This window comes from Oreochromis niloticus, linkage group LG2 (genome assembly GCF_001858045.2).
Source record: "Oreochromis niloticus isolate F11D_XX linkage group LG2, O_niloticus_UMD_NMBU, whole genome shotgun sequence".
Lineage (NCBI taxonomy): Eukaryota > Metazoa > Chordata > Actinopteri > Cichliformes > Cichlidae > Oreochromis > Oreochromis niloticus.
In genome coordinates this window covers 15,367,672-15,388,174 of record NC_031966.2, presented here as the reverse complement: position 1 = coordinate 15,388,174, position 20,503 = coordinate 15,367,672, and the positions used below count along the sequence as shown (strand labels likewise).

Sequence of the window (20,503 nt, the reverse complement as noted above, 5' to 3'; positions counted from 1 at the left end):
GACAGTGATAATGATGGCTTTGAGTCTAGCACTTCAAATCATCAGAGAAAAAAAATGCGACATCATGATTCCAGTGTACTGACCACCAGACAAATTGCCACGTCAGGACCTGTTGCCTCTAGGTTTAATGTCCAGCCTACTTCATCTGCCACACTTGATGCGGTCCCAGCTACGCCTGATACGGGTCACAGGGGGAGAGGACACCGCCTAGAGGATGATGACATAGCCTATATTGTGAGACTCTAAAAAAAACTCTTAAAGAGTACTTCTGGTTTTCAGTGGAGTTCTTGGCCTGAGACATTGGCAGCTACCAGGACAGTTGCTTTTACACCAGGACCCGCACCAGAAGCATCAAATGCTGACACCCCTGAGAAGTACTTCACATTATTTTTTGAGGAACAAATCAAAGACGAAATTGTGACATGGACGAACATCCGTACTGATGCTGAAGCTCTGAAGTATCGAAAGATAACAGGTACTTTCCAGAGAACTGCCCCAGTAGAGGTGCATGCAATGCTAGGGATTTGTATCTTTAGTGGTTGCCAGATGGACAACCATTTGTCTACCAAAGAAATGTGGAACCCTACTACTGGTGCGCCTGTGTACCATGCTGCTATGTCTGAGGGTTGCTTTTTGTTCCTCCTTAGCTGTCTGTGATTTGATGACCCTGACACATGGCAAGAATGACATGACATGGACAAATTTTCTCCCTTAGAAATATATGGCAAATATTCATTGACAACTATAAAAAATTGTATGTGCCCAGTCAAAACACAACTGTAGATAACGTAGATCTCCTAGGTTCCGTTCTTTTTAAGTACGGTTGTGTTCTCATTGTTGGTGATTTTAACATACACACTTGCTGTAAGGATGACCCATTTGCTAAAGACTTCCTTGCTTTAACTGACTCTTTTAATCTGGCTCATGACCCAACCCATGTTAAAGGACACACTTTGGACTTGGTTTTTTCACATGGTCTGGACATTTGTATCAAGGATATATGTGACGGTGGGATATCAGATCATTTCCCAGTTATATTTGATACTGGCTTATGCACTAATGAACTACATCCTGCGGCTCCCCTTCGCCCGCTACATGTAATTAATGCTGAAGCAGTTTCAAACTTCTCTATGTCTTTCTTGTATTCTGCATCTGTCACTCCCGACTGTTGTTCTTTTCGCTCAGTTTATGACTGTGCTAATACCTTGTTATAGTTATTTTCTTCTACTCTTGATACTGTTGCCCCTATTAAAATGAAACGCCCAAGAACCTACTCTCAGTGTTGGCTTAATGACACTACGCGCGCTCTACGTCACGTGTGTCGGCACGCTGAGAGAAGGTAGAATAAAGATCAATTTCAGGTTTCTCACGCCATGCTATGGACTAGCCGCTTAAAATTCCAAAGTGCTGATAAAATGGCCAAAGTGTCTTTCTTATTCAAAATCCTCCTAGCCAATGGCCATAACCCCCGCACCTTATTTTTTAACTCAGTGGTTACCCTTGCCTGGACATGCCTTTATTTTATTCTCAGGCTCTTTGTGAGCGATTTCAAATTCACTTTTTAGATAAGGTCACATCTCTTAAGTCCTTCCTTCTCCCTGTTTTATGTCCTCTCCCCATTCCTGAGTGCATTTCAACTTTCCACCAGTTTGAACCTGTGTCACTTTTGTCTCTGAAGCGCTAGTCGTTTAAATGAATAACACCAATTCTGTGTTTGACATTCTTCCATACTGCATAGCTAAGGACTGTTTAGATGTAATGGGACCTAGTATCCTATTTCTTATTAACTTTTCCTTGCTCTCAGGCTGTGTTCCTTTGGCTTTTAAGCATGCTGTAGTCCACCTGATTCTTAAAAATAGAAACTCTTGACTTTTATGACTTTTAAACTACAGACTGATCTCTAAGCTTTCGTTCTTGTCCAAGATCCTGGAGAGACTAGTTCTCTCCCAGCTCCAGGCGTATTTGGACACAAACAATATTGCTGAGAAATTTCAATCTGCTTTTAAGCCATTGCATATTACTGAAATGCCGTTGGTTAGAGTTCTTAATGATATTCTTGTAATTACTGATACTGGACGCTCTATGGTCCTAGTTTTACTGGACCTCTCATTGGCTTTTGATATGGTGGACCATAACATCTTATTTTTAAGACTTGAGCACACTGTGGGTATTAGAGGGACTGCCCTCGACTGGTTTAAATCATACCTCGCTGACAGGTCCTTTTCGGTTAACTTGGGCACCTTCTCTTCTTCCTCTGCACCAGTCTGTTGTGGTGTACCTCAAGGATCAGTTTTAGGCCCTATTCTTTCTCATTGTATTTGCTCCCTCATCTTTGAAAAATACAGTATGGCCTTCCACTGTTACGTCGATGACATACACATCTATTTTGAACTTACTGACGACCTTGCTGTGTCCCTGCACTACTTTCAAGAATGCATGCAGGAGGTCAGACAATGGCTCCTGAGTAATTCTCTTGTTTTAATCGATAAGAAGACTGAGATTGTGGTGTTCAACAGTAAACTCCCTTGTGCCCAACTTTGTGCTGCCCTGAGTTGCTTTGCTAGCTCTTCCTGTGACTATGTCAGTAACTTGGGTGTACTGCTGGATAGCTTATCCATTTAGAATGTACATCCCCAAAAAACCTGCCAAAACCTGCTGTTTTCTATGGCATGGTCAATGTTGGTGTGATGAACTCATGGATCATTAACAATGAGAATGCGATGAAGAGAGGTGACAACCAAATGCAGAGGAGGCCTTATATGCAGGCTTTGGCATTGGTAGTCATCAAACCAGAGGCTCCCTTCTTTAAATCTGTCACATCACTCAAGAGTCCTGATCTGTAGCATGCTCAAAATCCCTACCACTGGCACTCCTCCAGGTGTGGCAGGACCACTGGCAACAGAAAGCAGTAGTACCTTAATAAGGTGTGCTGAGTGCCCCACACACTCGGACAGGAAGACACGATGTGCAATGTCTGCCGTCGACTGGTGTGTCTACGCCATTACTACCCTGCATGTACTGACTACATGTAAGGAACAGGTGAGTAAGAGTGGTCCTGGAATTTTCCTGTTATCCTTATTTATCGAAGTGCTTATGAATAAATACCACAAAGTAGTGATTTCCAAGGTAATTCATATGGTAAAAAAAAATAAATTTTTGTCAACTGCCAACTTGTTAACTCATTTTGTTAGACATGGCACAGTTGAAAAAAGACCATTCTAATTTGTCATGTGTTGTCAGTAGTGATGGGTCGGTCGCGAACGAAATGGCTCTTAGAGCTGGATCTTTGAAGTGAACGATGCGAGCCGGCTCCTTATTGGGAGCCGTGGGTTTTTCTTTCTCCTGCCCTCTCTTTCGCTGAGCAGAGACGGCAAACAGAGCCTTGCATTTGCGCCCCTCCCCCCTCTGCTCAGCGCTGAGCTGAGGGGGCGGCGCGGTAGTTACACTGGCAGCAGCAGTAGCACACAACAAGAGCAGGAGGGAGAGGGAAAGAAAGAGAGCTGGGAGCAACAACAAGAGACAACACCGTCACATTGGAAAGGTACAGTAAAGAAAATGAGTGACACCAAGAAAAGAAGCAAAGTCTGGAACCATTTCAATCTTATTGACAAAACAAAGGCAGAGTGTAGAGTCTACAAGAAAAGGATATTATATAGAGCCGGCTCCACAAACAACATGCACAGGCACCTAAGAACTGTCCACCCATCAGTGCAATGGGAAGATAAAACACAGTCAGTTGAGTGTGATATTAATATTTCTAAATGCCAACCTTTCCCTTAATTAAAGGTCTGGGCATTCCTTTCCCCCCCCCTTTTTTTCCATATTTTAATTTATATTTAATTGTGTTGTGGTTTGCAGTGTTTTGTGTTGTTTCACTTTAAATTTGTTTAAAAGGAAAAAGCTGAAAATTTAAATAGTTAAAAGTTGAACCGTGAATAGTTGGTTTTTGTATTATATGATTTATTTATTACATTTTATGTGGAATTAATAAATAAAAGTATATTTACGGTGGCTCCTAGAGACAAAGCACGTACACACTCCAAAACACGTACAAACTCCGGAGCACGTACAAACTCCAAAACACAACAGAAGTGCTCCAGTACGCTAGGGGCCGTGTTGAGCTTTTGTTACCTAGTGGCTACACAAGCCAGGAAGTACCAACAATCGGATTGGGTGTGTGGTAGTAACAGGTAAATTACGTTTTTTTAAAAATTATTTGAATATATATATATATGAGTGTTTGTGTATTAATACAAAAACAATAGACATATGAATTCGATTGTGTAATTTAAGTGATCTAGGTAGCTCTGTTTTGGAAGTTCAGTTAATGCTAGAAATGTGCTTTGGAATTTCTAAGTGCTTTGGAGTTTGTATGTGTTTTGTCTCTAGGGGCCCCCATAAATATTTATATATAAACATACATAAAGAAAACCACGTTTTTTTACATTACTAATTCCTTTTGTGCAAAATTTTATATTGTTGTTGATAATTAATTAATTAAAGCAACAAAACAACCTGAAGAGCCGGTTGGGAGCCAAAAGAGCCGGCTCTTTTTAGTGAGCCGAGCCGAAAGAGCTGGTTCTCTAAAAAGAGCCGGAAATCCCATCACTAGTTGTCAGTAGTTTTTGTTGGGTATGTTATATTGAATAAAAATCACCCGCCGTTAATGATGGTGTTACTATTTTTAGCGATAGTGTTCTAGCACTAAAAGACAAATGTGGGATTTCTTGCTAATACCTTGAAAGAATAAAATGATGGGAAACGATTTTTATCCTTAAATCATGAATATTTAACATGTTTTCTTGTTTTCTTCAAGTTTTCTCCCAATTCTGATTGCACATAATTCATTTGTTGCATTACCTATTACAGTTTAAAGTTTTCTGTATGTTGCTTAGACTCCAAACATTGCGTGTTGCTTTTCCTGTTTGTCATATAACTCTCTGGAGTCCTGTGAAAAACGAGAACTACCTTTGTCTCTCTCTTCTTTGTGGAGGATTTTTTATCCACTGTTCTTTACGGTATTGTAAAGAACAGTTGTAAATTGTAATAGTGTCATTCAGATTTGCTGCATTTGATAATGCGATCAAGTCCCACCACAGTATTTCAAGTTAATCTGTCTCATCCCCATTTTCCCTGCCCAAAGGACATTGTCTTGTGGGTTTCTTCAGATGCAGCATTGCAAACCTAAGCTAGTCTACCATGTTCTCTTTAGAACAGTGGCTTTCTCCTGATAACTCTTCAAACAAGCCATATTTGTTCAGCCTACGTGTTTCTCATGAATTTTAGCATGCTAACCGAGACCTTTAGAGTCAGTGTGTGTGTGTGTGTGTGTGTGTGTGTGTGTGTGTGTGTGTTTACTTTCTCTGGAGATTGCATGATCTAAACTCAGGGTGAATCTGCTGGAACTGCCAAAACATCTGCTTTTATAGAAGTGCTCACATTATAAGTAGAGATGGCACGATACCACTTTTTTATGTCCGATACCGATATCATAAATTTGGATATCTGCCGATACCGATATGAATCCGATATAGTGTGTTTTTTAATCAATAAAATCGTTTTTTAATATCTTGCTGCATTTTGTATAAATTCATACTCAAGTTTAAATAAACAACAACACTAAAGCTATTCTTTTATACCTGTATGTAAAAAATACACTGCACCCAAAATATTTCATAGTTCAGCAATACTGATCAATCTAATAAACTTAAACCTACTCCATCCCCCCCAATTCTGGTATTTTAATCGACATAATCAACTTTTATTTGATGCAGTGTGAAAAAAAGCACAGTATTAAATTATTTTTCAAGAATAATTAAATAGATTAAACATCTTTCTTCAACAGAACTGCAAACTGCACAGATGGTACCTTCCCAAAGGAAAAAGTACTATAGCTTACTAGGGTATATTAGACTTAACAGTTACTATATACAGTAATGGACTTCTACACATTTTACATCAGATTAAAACTTTGGGTGTAAGATTCGGATAATTATTTATTAAAAGATAGACATTTTAAATGAGAATAAGAAAGAAAAGTATGTCTTTGTGCCCCCTTTTCCCTGTTAATGCCCTATCGGCCCCCCTGGCTAAACTTTGCTAGATCCGCCCCTGCACAGTTACCAGCCGTCAGCTACGTAGAAAAGGATCCTGGTGTAGAAAGTAATATTAAATAAAATCTAACAACAGCTTATCAAGGTTAAACGTGCTGCTGTTGTTCAGCCGCTGGTTTCCTCTTTCTAGTGCAAAGTGGGCCAAAAACAAAGAAGAGAGATGGACTCGCGACAGAAAAGCCGATCAGCTGATCATTAAGCAGTTCATGAAGTAGCGGCAGGAGAGGGAGAGAGAGAGAAGAGGCACTCGCTCCATATATCGGTTGTTAAGCTTAACGTGGGAATGCTTTACAAACATTCAGAGATGAACTTACACACTTGCTTTACTTCTCTCTGGGATAACTTCCTCGGAGATGAAATGCTGGTTTGCTAGCTAGGCTACAAATACACACAGCCGCTCTATCACATGATGCTTACTGCTCCGAGTGCTACGGTTATAAGCCGAGTTATACCTTGTCGCAAAATTTGTGAGGTGTTTTTTTGATATTTCATGGATCGGATTACATTTTTTATTTCTCTCCGATATCCGATCCAGTAATTTACGTCAGTATCGGACCGATACCGATACATAATATCGGATGGGTCCATCTCTAATTATAAGCACACTGGATTATAAGGTGCATTAAGCGAAACAAAACAATAAGATAAGGATGTGTCTTAACAGGTGCCATTTTGCTGGTTATTCTGGTTTATTCTCCCGGCTTCTATCTCTGTACTATTCAGGTGGTTAACAAAGGCTGCAATTTGTTGGCATTTGTCAGGTTTGGTAAGCTTATTATATTTCTTGCACACCCCTGGTCTTTATCACGCCTTTCTGGAGTAAGCAGAGAGGTTTAAGGAAGACAGCATCTGCCTTACAGAAAAATAATTTCATAATGTTACACAGTAACTGTAAAGAACAAAGGATATGTTTCCAGCTCTTCCTCCTCTATCAGACATTCTCTCCATACCTGAGAGTGTCCAGTCTCCAGCCTGGATCCTTCAGTCCAGCCGACAGCAGCTTCATTCCTGAGTCCCCTGGATGATTGTAGCTCAGGTCCAGCTCTCTCAGATGGGAGGGGTTGGAGCTCAGAGCTGAGGCCAGAGAAGTGCAGCCTTCCTCTGTGATCAGACAGCCTGACAGACTGCAGACACACAAAACAACAATGCATCTGTGAACACTTCACTGAAGACTTTCATTATCTATTTATTTTATTATTTTATTGTAGATATAATGTTACAACCCACATTTCTTATTTCTTATTTATTATACATTTATTCAATTCATTTTAGCTTCCCCCCCCCCTTTTTTTTAAAATAATGTGATAATTAGCACCTGAAAATACCACTTGCTTTTAATTATACTCATCTGGTTAATCTTATCTCAAATTAGCTAACGTTGCCCGACTAGCTCTGATTTAAATGAAAATTTTATGTTACAATATTTGAACATGCATAATGAGTGCTGTGAAACTTCATTCAAACACTTGTCTCGCAGTAGCAATTCTAAATCGCTATATCTGTTCAAATACATGAATGGAAGCAACACTGTTTAATTAGAGTGCAGCATCAAGTCCATGAAAGACGTAGTACATTGATCTGCTCCTTTAAGTAGTGAAGGGGGTTAGTAGTTTCAGCTGTTTTGGGGGTTAATGAAATTAAAAACAGTTAACTAGAGGGGTGAAAATAAAACAACCCCCCAAAAAAGGAATGGTTTTAGAGGTTGGGCCCAGTGACACCATCACAAACCTTCATCATCTTTTATGACTGCCTTCCCCCCCTCCAAAGTTTTGCATTTGCTTATGGTCATTGTCACTTCTGGTATCATCAGGCAATACCTACACCCTAGGGATTGTACAGGCAGTCTGAATCAAAAAAAATTGTGCCAAAAAGCTTTGTTGGTTAAATAAAATCCTGAATGGGAACCACAGCAAGAACACTAATGATTGGTTGTCACCTCTGTCAGTGCGACCCAGGGTGGCTGTGGCTACATGTAGCTTGCCATCACCAGTGTGTGAATGTGTGTGTGAATGACTGGATGTGTAAAGCGCTTTGGGGTCCTTAGAGACTAGTAAAGCACTATACAAATACAGTCCATTTACCAAATACAGGCCATTTGTGGATGGGTCTTCTGGCATGACAGTGACCCAAAACATACCTCTAAGGAAAGAAATGAGATGCTAAATATGAAGCATATTGAGACCATGGAGTGGCCTAGCCATTCTCCAGACCTCAGAACTATTAAAAATCTGTGCGGTGAGCCGATGCTTAAAGTTGATAAACAGCAGCTAGGAAACCTGAAGGATTTAGAGAGTTTCTGTTAAGAGGAGTGGGCCAGATTCACTCCTGAGATGTTACAAATTGGGGCACTGGGTCTGGGTCAAGGGTTCAGCCTTAACTCTTCACTGCAAACCTTAAAGGTATTCTTCTACAAACTTCTACACACTGTGGAGCGTGTACGTGCATACTGTGTGCGCACACCGAGTGTCACGAGTTAAAGCCATCACGAGCGAGTGCGGAAGAAAGAACGTCGCACTGTATCACGTATAATTTGATTCACATTTTTTGATTCACGTATACATTTTTGTGAACTCCATTGTACACGAAGCGATCTTCACGAGTGGGGGGCAAAACGACCTGGTCGATATGCCCCCAAAGGCCGCTAAGGCGCTACCGGCAGAGGATGACAGCTATGTCAGTGTTAGCACGCTGAACGCTATGCTGGAACAGCAACGGGAGTTTTACAAAGATCTGATTCACCAACAGCAAGATAACTTTAAGACATTTGTCCAATTAATCATGGATGGAACTAACAAAAGGTTGGACAGCATTCTAAAGGATGTACAGGATGTTAAATCCAGCCTGCAATTGACGGATGGGGTTGTCACCGAGCTGCAAACTGAAGAGGGGTGCATTAAAAGCAAACTAAAAGAGTTTGAATCGGCGGTCAGCAGCATACGCGAGGAACACAGAGAATTAACAACCAAGATGGATTACTTAGAAAATCAATCGAGAAGGAACAACATTGTGGTGGATGGATTAACAGATGAAAAAGCGGAAACGTGGGAAGGATCAGAGGAGAAAGTCCGACACATGCTGAAGAACAAGCTGGGCCTGGATAGTGACAGCATTCAAATTGAACGTGCTCACAGAGTCGGTCCATACAAGGAAAACGGACGAGCCAGGCCGATTGTGGTCAGACTACAAAGACTTAAAGATAAACAATTAATTTTCTCATCTGCCAAAAAACTGAAAGGTACCAATCTTTACATCAACGAGGATTTTTCAGAGTCCATCAGGAAGAAGAGAAAAGAACTGTTACCACAGCTGAGAGTGGCCAGAGACAGGTGATATTGCCGTCCTGAAATATGACAAATTAATTGTTAAAGCGAGGTCACAGAACGCCGGAGTTAATATTTAGACGTCAGCAATGTTGCCATTTGTAGCTGTTGAGATCGATCGGTCTGCAAATGTCTGACCCTATACTTATTCCCGGATTTTCCGGTAAAGATTTTTCAGTAGCTCATGTTAATATTTGTAGCCTTAAATATAAGATTCAGGAAATTCAGTCACTGTTGTCAACAAATACGATAAGCGTGCTGGCTATTTCTGAGACTCATTTAGACGATGCCTTTGAGAATAATGAATTTGAAATAAACGGTTATAAATTGTATAGGAAAGACAGAAACAGATTTGGAGGGGGCGTAGCCCTATACATTAATGATAATATGGCAAGCAAACTACGAATGGACTTAATGTTTGACGATCTGGAAATTGTGTGGGTTCAGTTACACCCGCCCTATGGCAGGCCTGTATTAGTAGGTTGCTGCTATAAACCCCAAGTAGAAATATGTTGTATGTCGAACGAATCTGTGAAATGCTGGAAAGAGTAACTGAGGAAAACAAAGACATGTTCTTATTAGGAGACTTTACCATCAATTGGTCAGCTCCTTCTTGTCCTTTAAGGAAAAAGATAAGTTCATCAGCGTTGGCTTGTTGCCTGTCTCAGATGATCACCATTCCCACCCGGGTCACGGTCAACGCAGGAGGTCATAGGTCATCATCATGTATCGATCATATATATACAAATGTTCCTGAGCATTGCTCTAATATTGTTTCTATTCCAGTTGGTTATAGTGACCATAATCTTGTAGGTTTGACTAAGAAAATGAAACCACTGAAAACTGCACAAAAGATTATTTTTCATAGATCATACAAAAATTTCAATGCAGATAAGTATATTAATGATGTAAAAGATATTCACTGGACTGACATCTGCCTCGAGCGTGACCCTGATTTGGCATTATCTATGTTTATTGAAAACTTTTGCTACCTGGCTGACAAACATGCCCCCTTAAAAAGATTTACTGTTAAAAAGAACTACGCACCTTGGCTAGATAATGAACTTAAGGCTGCAATGTCAGAAAGGGATATAGCAAAAGCAAAAGCACATAAGTCTGTCAGTCCACAAGAGTGGGCAAGATATCGCGAGTTAAGAAATCAAGTAACTAAATTGAATAGGCGCAAGAAGAAAGAATATTATCAACTTAAGCTCAAGGAGGCCAATAAGGACAGCAAGAAGGTGTGGAAAGTTTTAAATAATATAATGGGTAGAGATCTTGCTCCCGTGGTGTCTCACATTTACACGGGTGGTACGTTTATAAGTAAAGCTAAAGACATAGCCAATTATTTTGTGAATTATTAGAGCAAAAAAATAATAAATTTAAAATCTAATATGAACAGAGGCGATTCCACCTTACCACGTCGTCTTATACAGGATGTTATCATGAATAATAAGCAATGCCAACTTAAATTTGAGGCAGTGAATGTGGAGATGGTAGAGCGCTTATTGATATCACTTCCTGACAATACATCCTCCGGTTCTGATAATATAGACAGTAAACTGCTCAAAGTTGCAGCCAAGTTTGTGTCCCTTCCTATATGTCACATATTTAATAGATCTTTGGCATGCAGCTCATTTCCATTGCAGTGGAAAGAATCGAAAATAATTCCCATTCCTAAAAACAAGAATGACGTTTTTAATGGTGTCAATAGCAGACCTATTAGTCTACTCCCCGTTCTAAGTAAAATTATGGAGAGGATTGTCTATGAACAAATTCAACATTACCTAACAGAAAATCAGTTACTCACTCAGTTTCAACATGCTTACAAACCCGGTTATTCCACCAGCTCAGCTCTAATTCACATGACAGACAACTGGTATAAATATCTAGATAATGGGAATTTGGCCGGGGTGGTATTTTTGGATTTTAGCGCTGCATTTGATTTGATAAATCATGATCTTTTGATAGATAAACTAAAATGTTATGGATTTTCACCAGCTGCTTTGCGCTGGATGGAAAGTTATTTGTCTGGAAGAAGGCAAAAGGTTTATTATAATGGTTATTTCTCGGAGGGCTGTGAAATGAACTGTGGTCTACCCCAAGGCAGCTGCCTCGGTCCACTTCTCTATTCAGTCTTCACGAATGATTTGCCGTACGTCCTGGATAAATCCCATCTTATAATGTATGCTGATGACTCCACCATGTTTTATTCAGCCAGTAGCTACTCTGAATTGACAAGCGTATTACAACAAGATTTGCTGAACGTGTTTGACTGGATAAGCAAAAACAACATGATTTTAAACGTGTCTAAATCCAAATCTATGTTAATAGGAAGTAGAGTACGCCTAGTCAACAGCCCACAACTAAATCTTTCCATAGCTGGATCGGTATTAGAACAGGTCACCCAGATTAAATTACTTGGTGTTACCATAAACCACCACCTTTCATGGTCTCAGCACATCAACTCTGTTATTAAGAAAATGGGACAGGGCATAGCTATAGCTAGGAAATGCTCCTTTTATATTACTTCTTCAATTATGAAAGGTGTCATTAATGCACTAGTATTATCTCATCTAGAGTACTGCTCAATCATTTGGTCAGCAGCTAATAAGACAGATCTGAACAGACTTCAGTTAGTCCAAAATAGGGCGGCCAGATTAGTGTTAGGGTGTTCATATCATACAAGTATTGATAAAATGCACGCTAAACTTTCTTGGCCTTCTGTACAAGCTAAATTATACTATGGCTTACTTGTATTTTTAAAGAAAGCAATACTGGTAAACACACCACACTTTTTTTATGCTCAATTGCAGTATCCAGATGAAATACATAATCATGCTACACGATTCTCAACTAACCAGTTTAGTGACTCCTCGAGTTAAAAGTAACTTTTTGAAAAACTCTGTTATATTTAGAGCATCTTTTCAGTGGAATAAGTTGCCTAATGCAATTAGAGAATTGGCTTCCATTCATACCTTTAAAAATCACCTAAAAGCCTATTTAGGCAGTTTTTAATTTATTTGTAAAATTTTAAGAGGGTAACGTCACTTGTAATGGAAATTGTGTATTTTGTTTGAGTGTTTTTTTTTATTTTATTTTTATTTTTTTTTTATAATTTTTAATATTTACATGTTTACATTTTCAGAATTGTAAAATCTTATTGTGGATGTAAGTGCCAAATCATGTGGACATTTTGCATCCAACTCATTGTGTAACATTTTATTTTTGTAGTTGATGGTTTGGGCTCCAGGAAGACTAGCAACCACTGTTGTGGAAGCTAATGGGGTTCCTTATAAATAAACAAACAAACTGTTATGAGAAGGCTGTGTGCAGGCAGGAGTGGTCGTAGGAGGACCCAAGGTGCAGACACTCGGAGGCAAAACTTGAACTCAAAACAGCTTTAATACTAAACTCAAATGTAACATAACTGGATAAATCGAAGTAAACTTACACCAGAAGACTAACAAAACACACAGCAAGATAAGGGTAGATCGTGACAATGACAAACTGAAACACAGGGCTTAAATACACAGAGGGAGCAATCAGGGAATGGGCAACAGGAGGGAAACACAGCTGGGGCAAATCAGGCCTAACAAAACAGGGGAAGCAAAACCAGACACATTAACATAAGACATGCACCTCCAAAGTAAAACAGGAAACATAACACAGACTGAACTTAAAGACACAGACTCACAGGCAGGCACTGCAACAGGGGGAACAGAGACGTGGGACCAGGGCAGACACAGACACTGACTGGACACGGGGATATAGCAGACAGGGGAGACAGCAACTAAGGATTACACAGAGGCATAAACCATAAGACAGAACTCTAACAAAGAAACCAAAGACTAGAAATGATAAATAACATAATAAACTCAAAACATCCTAACACAAACCTGGTAACTAACTACAAGAAACATCTTTCCTCTGTGCTTGCCAACAAAAGTTTCTCAACCAATTACTAAAGTTTTGAATAAAAATCAAAAACGTATTTCCTCAATAAAATGCAAATTAATTTATGACTTTTGTGACATGTTTCTTATTCTTAATTTTTGGTTAATATTCGGTCTTTCTGTGAGAATGAAACTGCCAAAAAAAAGTAGGGGTGGGTTTTTATAATCGATTTATCGATTAAAATCAATTCTGGCTTGGATAACTTGAAATCGATTCATTAAAATCCTGAATCGATTTTTTAATATAAATTTATTTTGCCCGAAATGCCAGAATCTCAGGTGAAACCTCACAAAATGTCAACAACCACCAAACAGCCAAAACAGTAAATGACAGCAGGTACACGGATTCTGCACAAAGACGTAAACGCACAGCGCGGACCCGCGGATCAGAATCAGTGAGATGTCGCATTTCTCACCTGACGGCACGGACACGATTGGGCCTGAAAGCCAACAGCTGTCTGTCGGCAAGTCCGCGCTTTGTGTTTATGCCCTTTATGCGCTGATTCTAAAGCTGTTAGTTTTTATCTCTCTCCAAACAATATTGACCGAACCAGCAGCAAAAGAAGATCCAAACTACGCTTCACATAAACATTGTCATGAATTCCCTCTGACTTTTACTGTTTTGCTGCCACCACGATCACACTTCATGCACAGCTCTCTCTCTCTCTCTCGCTCAGTATACTTCAAGAACAGTTTCCCGTCTAAAAATCTGTTTTCTGCATTATTCGCTTGCTTGTTACACACAACTCTACCGTTGTTTACAGCGCTGTCGGCCGCTGTTTTTTTTCCTTTTACATACTTCCGAAAAGAAAACCTAATTTCTGCCGTTCAATACTGAACAAATTTAAACTTTTTAAAATTATGCAAAATGCAAAACGCTTAGCCGTCTCTTATAAAACTGCTGTAATGTCAGAGGTAACGTTCATGTTTTTGATTAATGGCTTACTTTCGTTTTTGATGTACTGCAGAATATTTTTATAAAATCCCAGGCCAGGAAAATCACCTTCATGTTTTTCTGTGTTTTATCTTCAGCTACTTTGACATAAAGGCATCTGCTGTGACGCTCACACCTTTGATAAAGTCTTGCGTATGTCAGCTTCCTTTTTATAGATACAAAAACATTTAAATGTACTGATCTGAATTATAATATTTCTGAATGTCAAAATTTCCCAGATTCAAATTGAATCGTATCAAATTGAATTGAATCGAATCAAATTGAATCGAATCGTGGATCAAATCTTGTGATCGGAAACGAATCGATTCTAGAAATCAGTGATGATACCCAGCCCTAATAAAAAGAGAGATTGCTGATTCACAAATATTTTAACAAATTTACAAATTCGGAAAAAGGAAGCAAATAATTATTTTCCCTTGCATGCAAGGTCTTCCCTAAAAAAGGTGCCATCTTTATGGAACTGAGTTTGTAATATCAGCAGCTATTAAAGATTTTTCATCATTGGTGGCCCACTGTTGCCTTACAATATGTATTATTCTAAGGTCCATTGTACAGTATAAAGCGCCTTGAGGTGACTGTTGTTGTGATTTGGTGCTGTATAAATAAATTGAACTGAATTTAAATTGAATTACAGCAAGAAGGTCTTGAGTTTCACCTCCTGGCCAGGGTCTTTCTGTGTGGAGTTTGCATGTTAACTGTGTGTTTGTGTGGGTTCTCTCCGGATACTGTGGCTTCCTCCAACAGTACAAAGACAGTTAGTGGGTTTTGGTTAGTTGGATCTTCTAAATCACCCATGAGTGTGAATCTGAGTGTGAATGGTTATCTGCGGCTGTGTCCAAATTCATGGGTAGAAAGCTTCGAAGGTCCAGATCTTACTGGACCACTTAGGGCGGGTTCTTCAAAGGCTGGGTAGGCAAGAAGTGAGCAGCTGTGAAATTGGACAGTCTAGTCTTTGTTCTATTCCTGCGTTTTTTCTGGCGCAATGAATCCTGGGATATGGAATCCTGGGACACATTTGTCACCGCATTTGGAGCAGCTGTCACGGTCCTGGGTCGGTTCGACCCAGCATTTTGTGTTTCTTATGTTTTGGTTTCGTTTTGCATTAGTTCTTCTCTGGGGATGCTGTTTTGATATTAATTACTTTCTGTTTCGTTAGCTGTCTGATGATGATGATGATGATTATCATTGTTTGAGTTCTGTGTTATATATATTCTGCCTTAGTCTGTGTCTTTGCCTGTATATGATGTCACCCCGTCTGTTTATGAATCTGTTTAGTTCAGCGTCCTGTCTGGTTCCCCGTGTCTGAGTCCCCTGATTACTGGTGTGTGTATTTAAGCCCTGTGTGTTCTCCTGCCTGTTGCCGGTTCGTCTGTGTTACTCTGCGTCAGTCTGCGTTCCATGGTTCCTGTTCGTCGTCTGCGTCTCTCTGCCTCTCATCCCTTTTTCGTATGTTCCCAGGTCTGTTATGTTAGTTCTCCCAGTTTAGGTGTCATCAGTTATTTGTTATACTCCACTGCTTGTTGGCCACTACTCCACCCTGTAAATAAACTTCACCAGCATTTTCATCCACTGCTTGCATCTTGGGTCCTCCTTCCTCCAACACCACACGGCTCGCCTCAGCAGCCGTGACAGCAGCCTTTGAATTTGGAGCAGCCTGTGTTGGTCGCTGTGATGTAATTGCCAACAAAGAAGCATGCTACCCCTGAATTTGGACACAGCATATGTCTATGTGTTAGCCCTGGGTCAGGCTGCCCGGCGACCTGTCCAGGGTGTACCCTGCCTCTTGTCCTATTATAGATGGGATAGGCTCTAGCCCCCCTCTGACTCTGACATGGATAAGTGGAAAAGGATGGATGAATGGATGGTGTTTGTAATATCAGGAGTTATTAAAGCTTTGTCATCATCCATTTATTTTCTTAACTGATTATTCAGTATACTTGTGTAAAAAAGAAAGTTCTATAGATAGGCATTATTGAAGTAAAACTTTTAGACTTTGTCTTAGAGTATAAAATAAACATATTCTATAACATAAACAATTCTGTAAAAGTATGTGCTGAAAAATTCCAGACTGTGTGAATAAATAATTCTTAACAATTCTTCCATTCAATCTTTGCCACAGCATCTGTATTTTTTCCATGTTTTTTTTTCTTGGTTTGCTACAATTTGTTTGAATATCTATAACTTTCCTCACCTTCCACTTTAGATTTTGTATTCTAACTAAATATAGATTTTGTTTTTGATTTCCTGCCATCTTCCTGCTCTCCAGGATCTGCATCTTATTTCTGCAATCCATAACAATAAAGGGAAATTGGTGTCATGAATACAAAATACAGTAGCCCCAAATGTCTAAATTGACCATTGTATGAAATTACCTTGTTTTTTTGTTTGTTTTTAAACAAATATGAATATGAAATAATTTAGAGACTAATTAAGTGTCAAATAATAAACAAAATAAAAAATACCACATCAGGTACAAATTGTGCAAATTATGCAAAGATTAGCTGTGTAAAACAATAATACGTGTCTAAACCTGACCTGAGAATTTCCAGTCTACAATGAGAACTTCCCAGTCCTGCAGAGAAAAGCTTCAATCCTGAATCCTCAACGTCATTGTTACTCAGGTCCAGTTCTGTCAGAGTAGAGGACTGGAAGTTAAGCAGTGGGGGCAGAGCTTCACAACTTCTCTTTAAGAGGTTACATCCACTCAGTCTGAAAGACAATATTTTTAATAACTTTAGTTGTAAAACATAGACACACAACAAAATATATTATAATTTTCTTATGTTTAATTCAATAACTTCAAATGTAAAGATAGCTAACAATTTTTAGTAAAAACACAATTAATTCTGTCTAAATTTAAATAAGTGAGGGATTTAGTGACAAATAATCATAGTTCAGTACGGTACTACTGACCACTTTTCAACATGTAGTATATTTGATTAGAATTTCAACATACAGTAAATCATGTAGTGAACCTTAATGCAGCAACACAGTTCAACCTCTATCAGTAGCAGCTGAAATGGATTGGGTTTTTTTGTTTGTTTTTGTTTGTTTTTTTTATTTTTTGTTATTGTTGGGTTTTTGTTTGTTTTTTGTTATTGTTGTTTTTTGTTTGTTTTTTGTTTGTTTTTTGTCGCATCAAGGCACTTTATATTGTAAGGTAGACCCTACAAAACCCAACAATCTAATAACCCCCTATGAGCAAGCACTTTGGCAACATTGGGAAGGAAAAACTCCCTTTTAACAGGAGGGAGGGGCGGCCGGCTGGGGTGAGAGAGGGTAGACAGGATGAAAAGACACGCTGTGGAAGAGAGACAGAGATTAATAACAAGTATGATTAAATGCAGGGAGGTCTATTAACACACAGTGAGTGAGAAAGATGACTGGAAAGGAAAAACTCAATGCATCATGGGAATCCCCCGGCAGCCTACGTCTATTGCAGCATAACTATGGGAAGATTCATGGTCACCTGGTCCAGCCCTAACTAAATGCTTTAGCAAAAAGGAAAGTTTTAAGCCTAATCTTGAAAGTAGAGATAGTGTCTGTCTCCCAAATCTAAACTGGAAGCTAGAAGAGGGGCCTGAAAACTGAAGGCTCTGCCTCCCATTCTACTTTTAAATACTCTAGGAACAACAAGTAAGCCTGCAGTGTGAGAGCGAAGTGCTCTAATAGGGTGATATGGTACTACAAGGTCATTAAGATAAGATGGGCCCTGATTATTTAAGACGTTGTATGTGAGGAGCCGGATTTTGAATTCAATTTTTGGATTTAACAGGGAGCCAATGAAGGAAACCAATACAGGAGAATTCAATTTTGAATTAATTAAAGGCTTTTCTGGGAGTTTTTAGGACTTCCTGATAATAACGAATTACAGTACTCCAGCGTAGAAGTAATAAATACATGAACCAGTTTTCCAGCGTCACTCTGAGACAGGATATTTCTAATTTTAGAGATGTTGCGCAAATGAAAGAAAGCAGTCTTACATATTTGTTTAATGTGTGCATTAAAGGACATGTCCTGGTCAAAAATGACTCCAAGGTTCCTCACAGTGTTACTGGAGGCCAAGGTAATGCCATCCAGAGTAAGAATCTGGTTAGATACCATATTTCTAAGATTTTCAGGGCCGAGTACAATAACCCCAGTTTGATCTGAATTAAGAAGCAGAAAGTTAGCGGCCATCCAGGTCTTTATGTCTTTAAGACATTCCTGCAGTTTAACTAATTGGTGTGTGTTATCTGGCTTCATGAATAGATAAAGTTGGTTGTCATCTGCATAGCAGTGAAAATGCATGCTATGTCTTCTGATGATACTGCCTAAGGGAAGCATGTATAATGTAAATAGAATTGGTCCTAGCACTGAACCCTGTGGAACACCATAATTAACCTCAGTGTATGAAGAGGACTCTCCATTTACATGCACAAATTGGAGTCTAGGGCAGAGGGAGTGTTTGGTTAGGACCACAACTGCAAACCACTGCAGCGCAGTACCTGTAATACCTACAGCATGCTCTGATTGTTCTAATAGAAAATTAAGGTGAACAGTATCGAACTCTGCAGTAAGGTCTAGCAGGACGGGTTTAGACACTTATTATTATTTATTATTATTATTTATGGGCTCTGAAACCTGACTGAAACTCTTCAAATAAGCCATTCCTCTGCAGATGATCTGTTAGCTGTTTGACAACTACTCTTTCAAGGATTTTTGATATGAAAGGAAGGTTGGAGATTGGCCTATAATTAGCTAAGACAGCTGGGTCTAGAGATGGCTTTTAAAGTAACGGTTTAACTACTGCCAGCCTAGGATTATAAAGTTGCATGTGGAACAAAAATCTACAAAGAGTAGGCTGGCTTAAATTGTTGTTGACTTCATGGACTGCCGTATTGACATCATTGTTGACCAGCCAATTGTTGACTCTGTAGCTGAACTGGAGAAGGCCTAGGATTGTGTCAGTGACAGATTTGGTATGGACATGACGTACTCAAATATTTTCATAATTATGGTGTAGTCACTTTCACTACCAGGAAGTTATTTACACCTTGCCAGCCACCGCTATCATTTTTATGATATTGATTAATGTTTTGAGACTAAATGATTTTCTGTTATGAATATGAAAACAGTTAGCAGGTAAAAAGAAGGAGAACTACATTCACACACGTGACACAACTGAGTGCTGACAGTCATTTCACTCAATAGAGTGACAGCATTTTTTTTTTTTACCAAAACACATTATATCATTTATATTTTTAATTAATTAAATAATAACTCTAGTATACTGTAAATTTGAATCAGCATATAAAGAAATGAAACTTATTTACTTACAGAGCTTTGTTGGAGGCTTTGACCACTGGCAGCAGCCTCAGAAGAGCCTCCTCTGAAGCAGAGTATTTCTTCAGGTCAAACACATCCAGATCTTTTTCTGATGACAGTAAGATGAAGACCAGAGCTGACCACTGAGCAGGAGACAGTTTATCTGTTGAGAGACGTCCTGATCTCAGGGACTGTTGGATCTCCTCCACTAGAGAACGATCATTCAGTTCATTCAGACAGTGGAACAGATTGATGCTTTTCTCTGCAGACAGATTCTCACTGAGCTTCTCCTTGATGTACTGGCCTGTTTCCTGATTGGTCTGTGAGCTACTTCCTGTCTCTGTCAGCAGACCTCGTAGGAGAGTCTGATTGGTTTGCAGTGAAAGACCCAGGAGGAAGCGGAGGAACAAATCCAGGTGTCCGTCTGGACTCTGTAAGGCCTTGTCCACAGCACTCTGGTAGAAGTGTTTCTCTGTAGATACTCTTCTTTCATATTTCTGGGAGATTGTTTGTTGTTCTTCCAGCAGATTGAGTCCGGAGTTGATGAAGGTCCGATGGACATGAAGAGCAGCCAGAAACTCCTGAACACTCAGATGGATGAAGCAGAACACCTTGTCCTGGTACAGTCCTCTCTCCTCTTTAAAGATCTGTGTGAACACTCCCGAGTACACTGAGGCTGCTCTGATATCGATGCCACACTCTGTCAGGTCTGATTCATAGAAGATCAGGTTTCCTTTCTGCAGCTGATCAAAAGCCAGTTTTCCCAGAGACTCCATCATCTTCCTGCTCTCTGGACTCCAGTGTGGATCTGTCTCAGCTCCTCCATCATACTTGACCTTCTTCACTTTGGCC

At 39.5% G+C, this 20,503-nt stretch overlaps 1 long non-coding RNA gene across 1 annotated transcript; it reads right to left on the bottom strand.

Moving 5' to 3' along the window:
* Positions 1-7,186: 7,186 nt before the first annotated feature.
* LOC109203568 (uncharacterized) lies at positions 7,187-19,700 on the bottom strand. The gene is made up of 3 exons (XR_002063325.2): positions 19,664-19,700; positions 16,880-17,053; positions 7,187-7,237 (listed from the first exon to the last, which is right to left on the bottom strand). It is a non-coding gene; the product is annotated as an uncharacterized LOC109203568 (long non-coding RNA).
* Between the last annotated feature and the right edge of the window lie 803 nt (positions 19,701-20,503).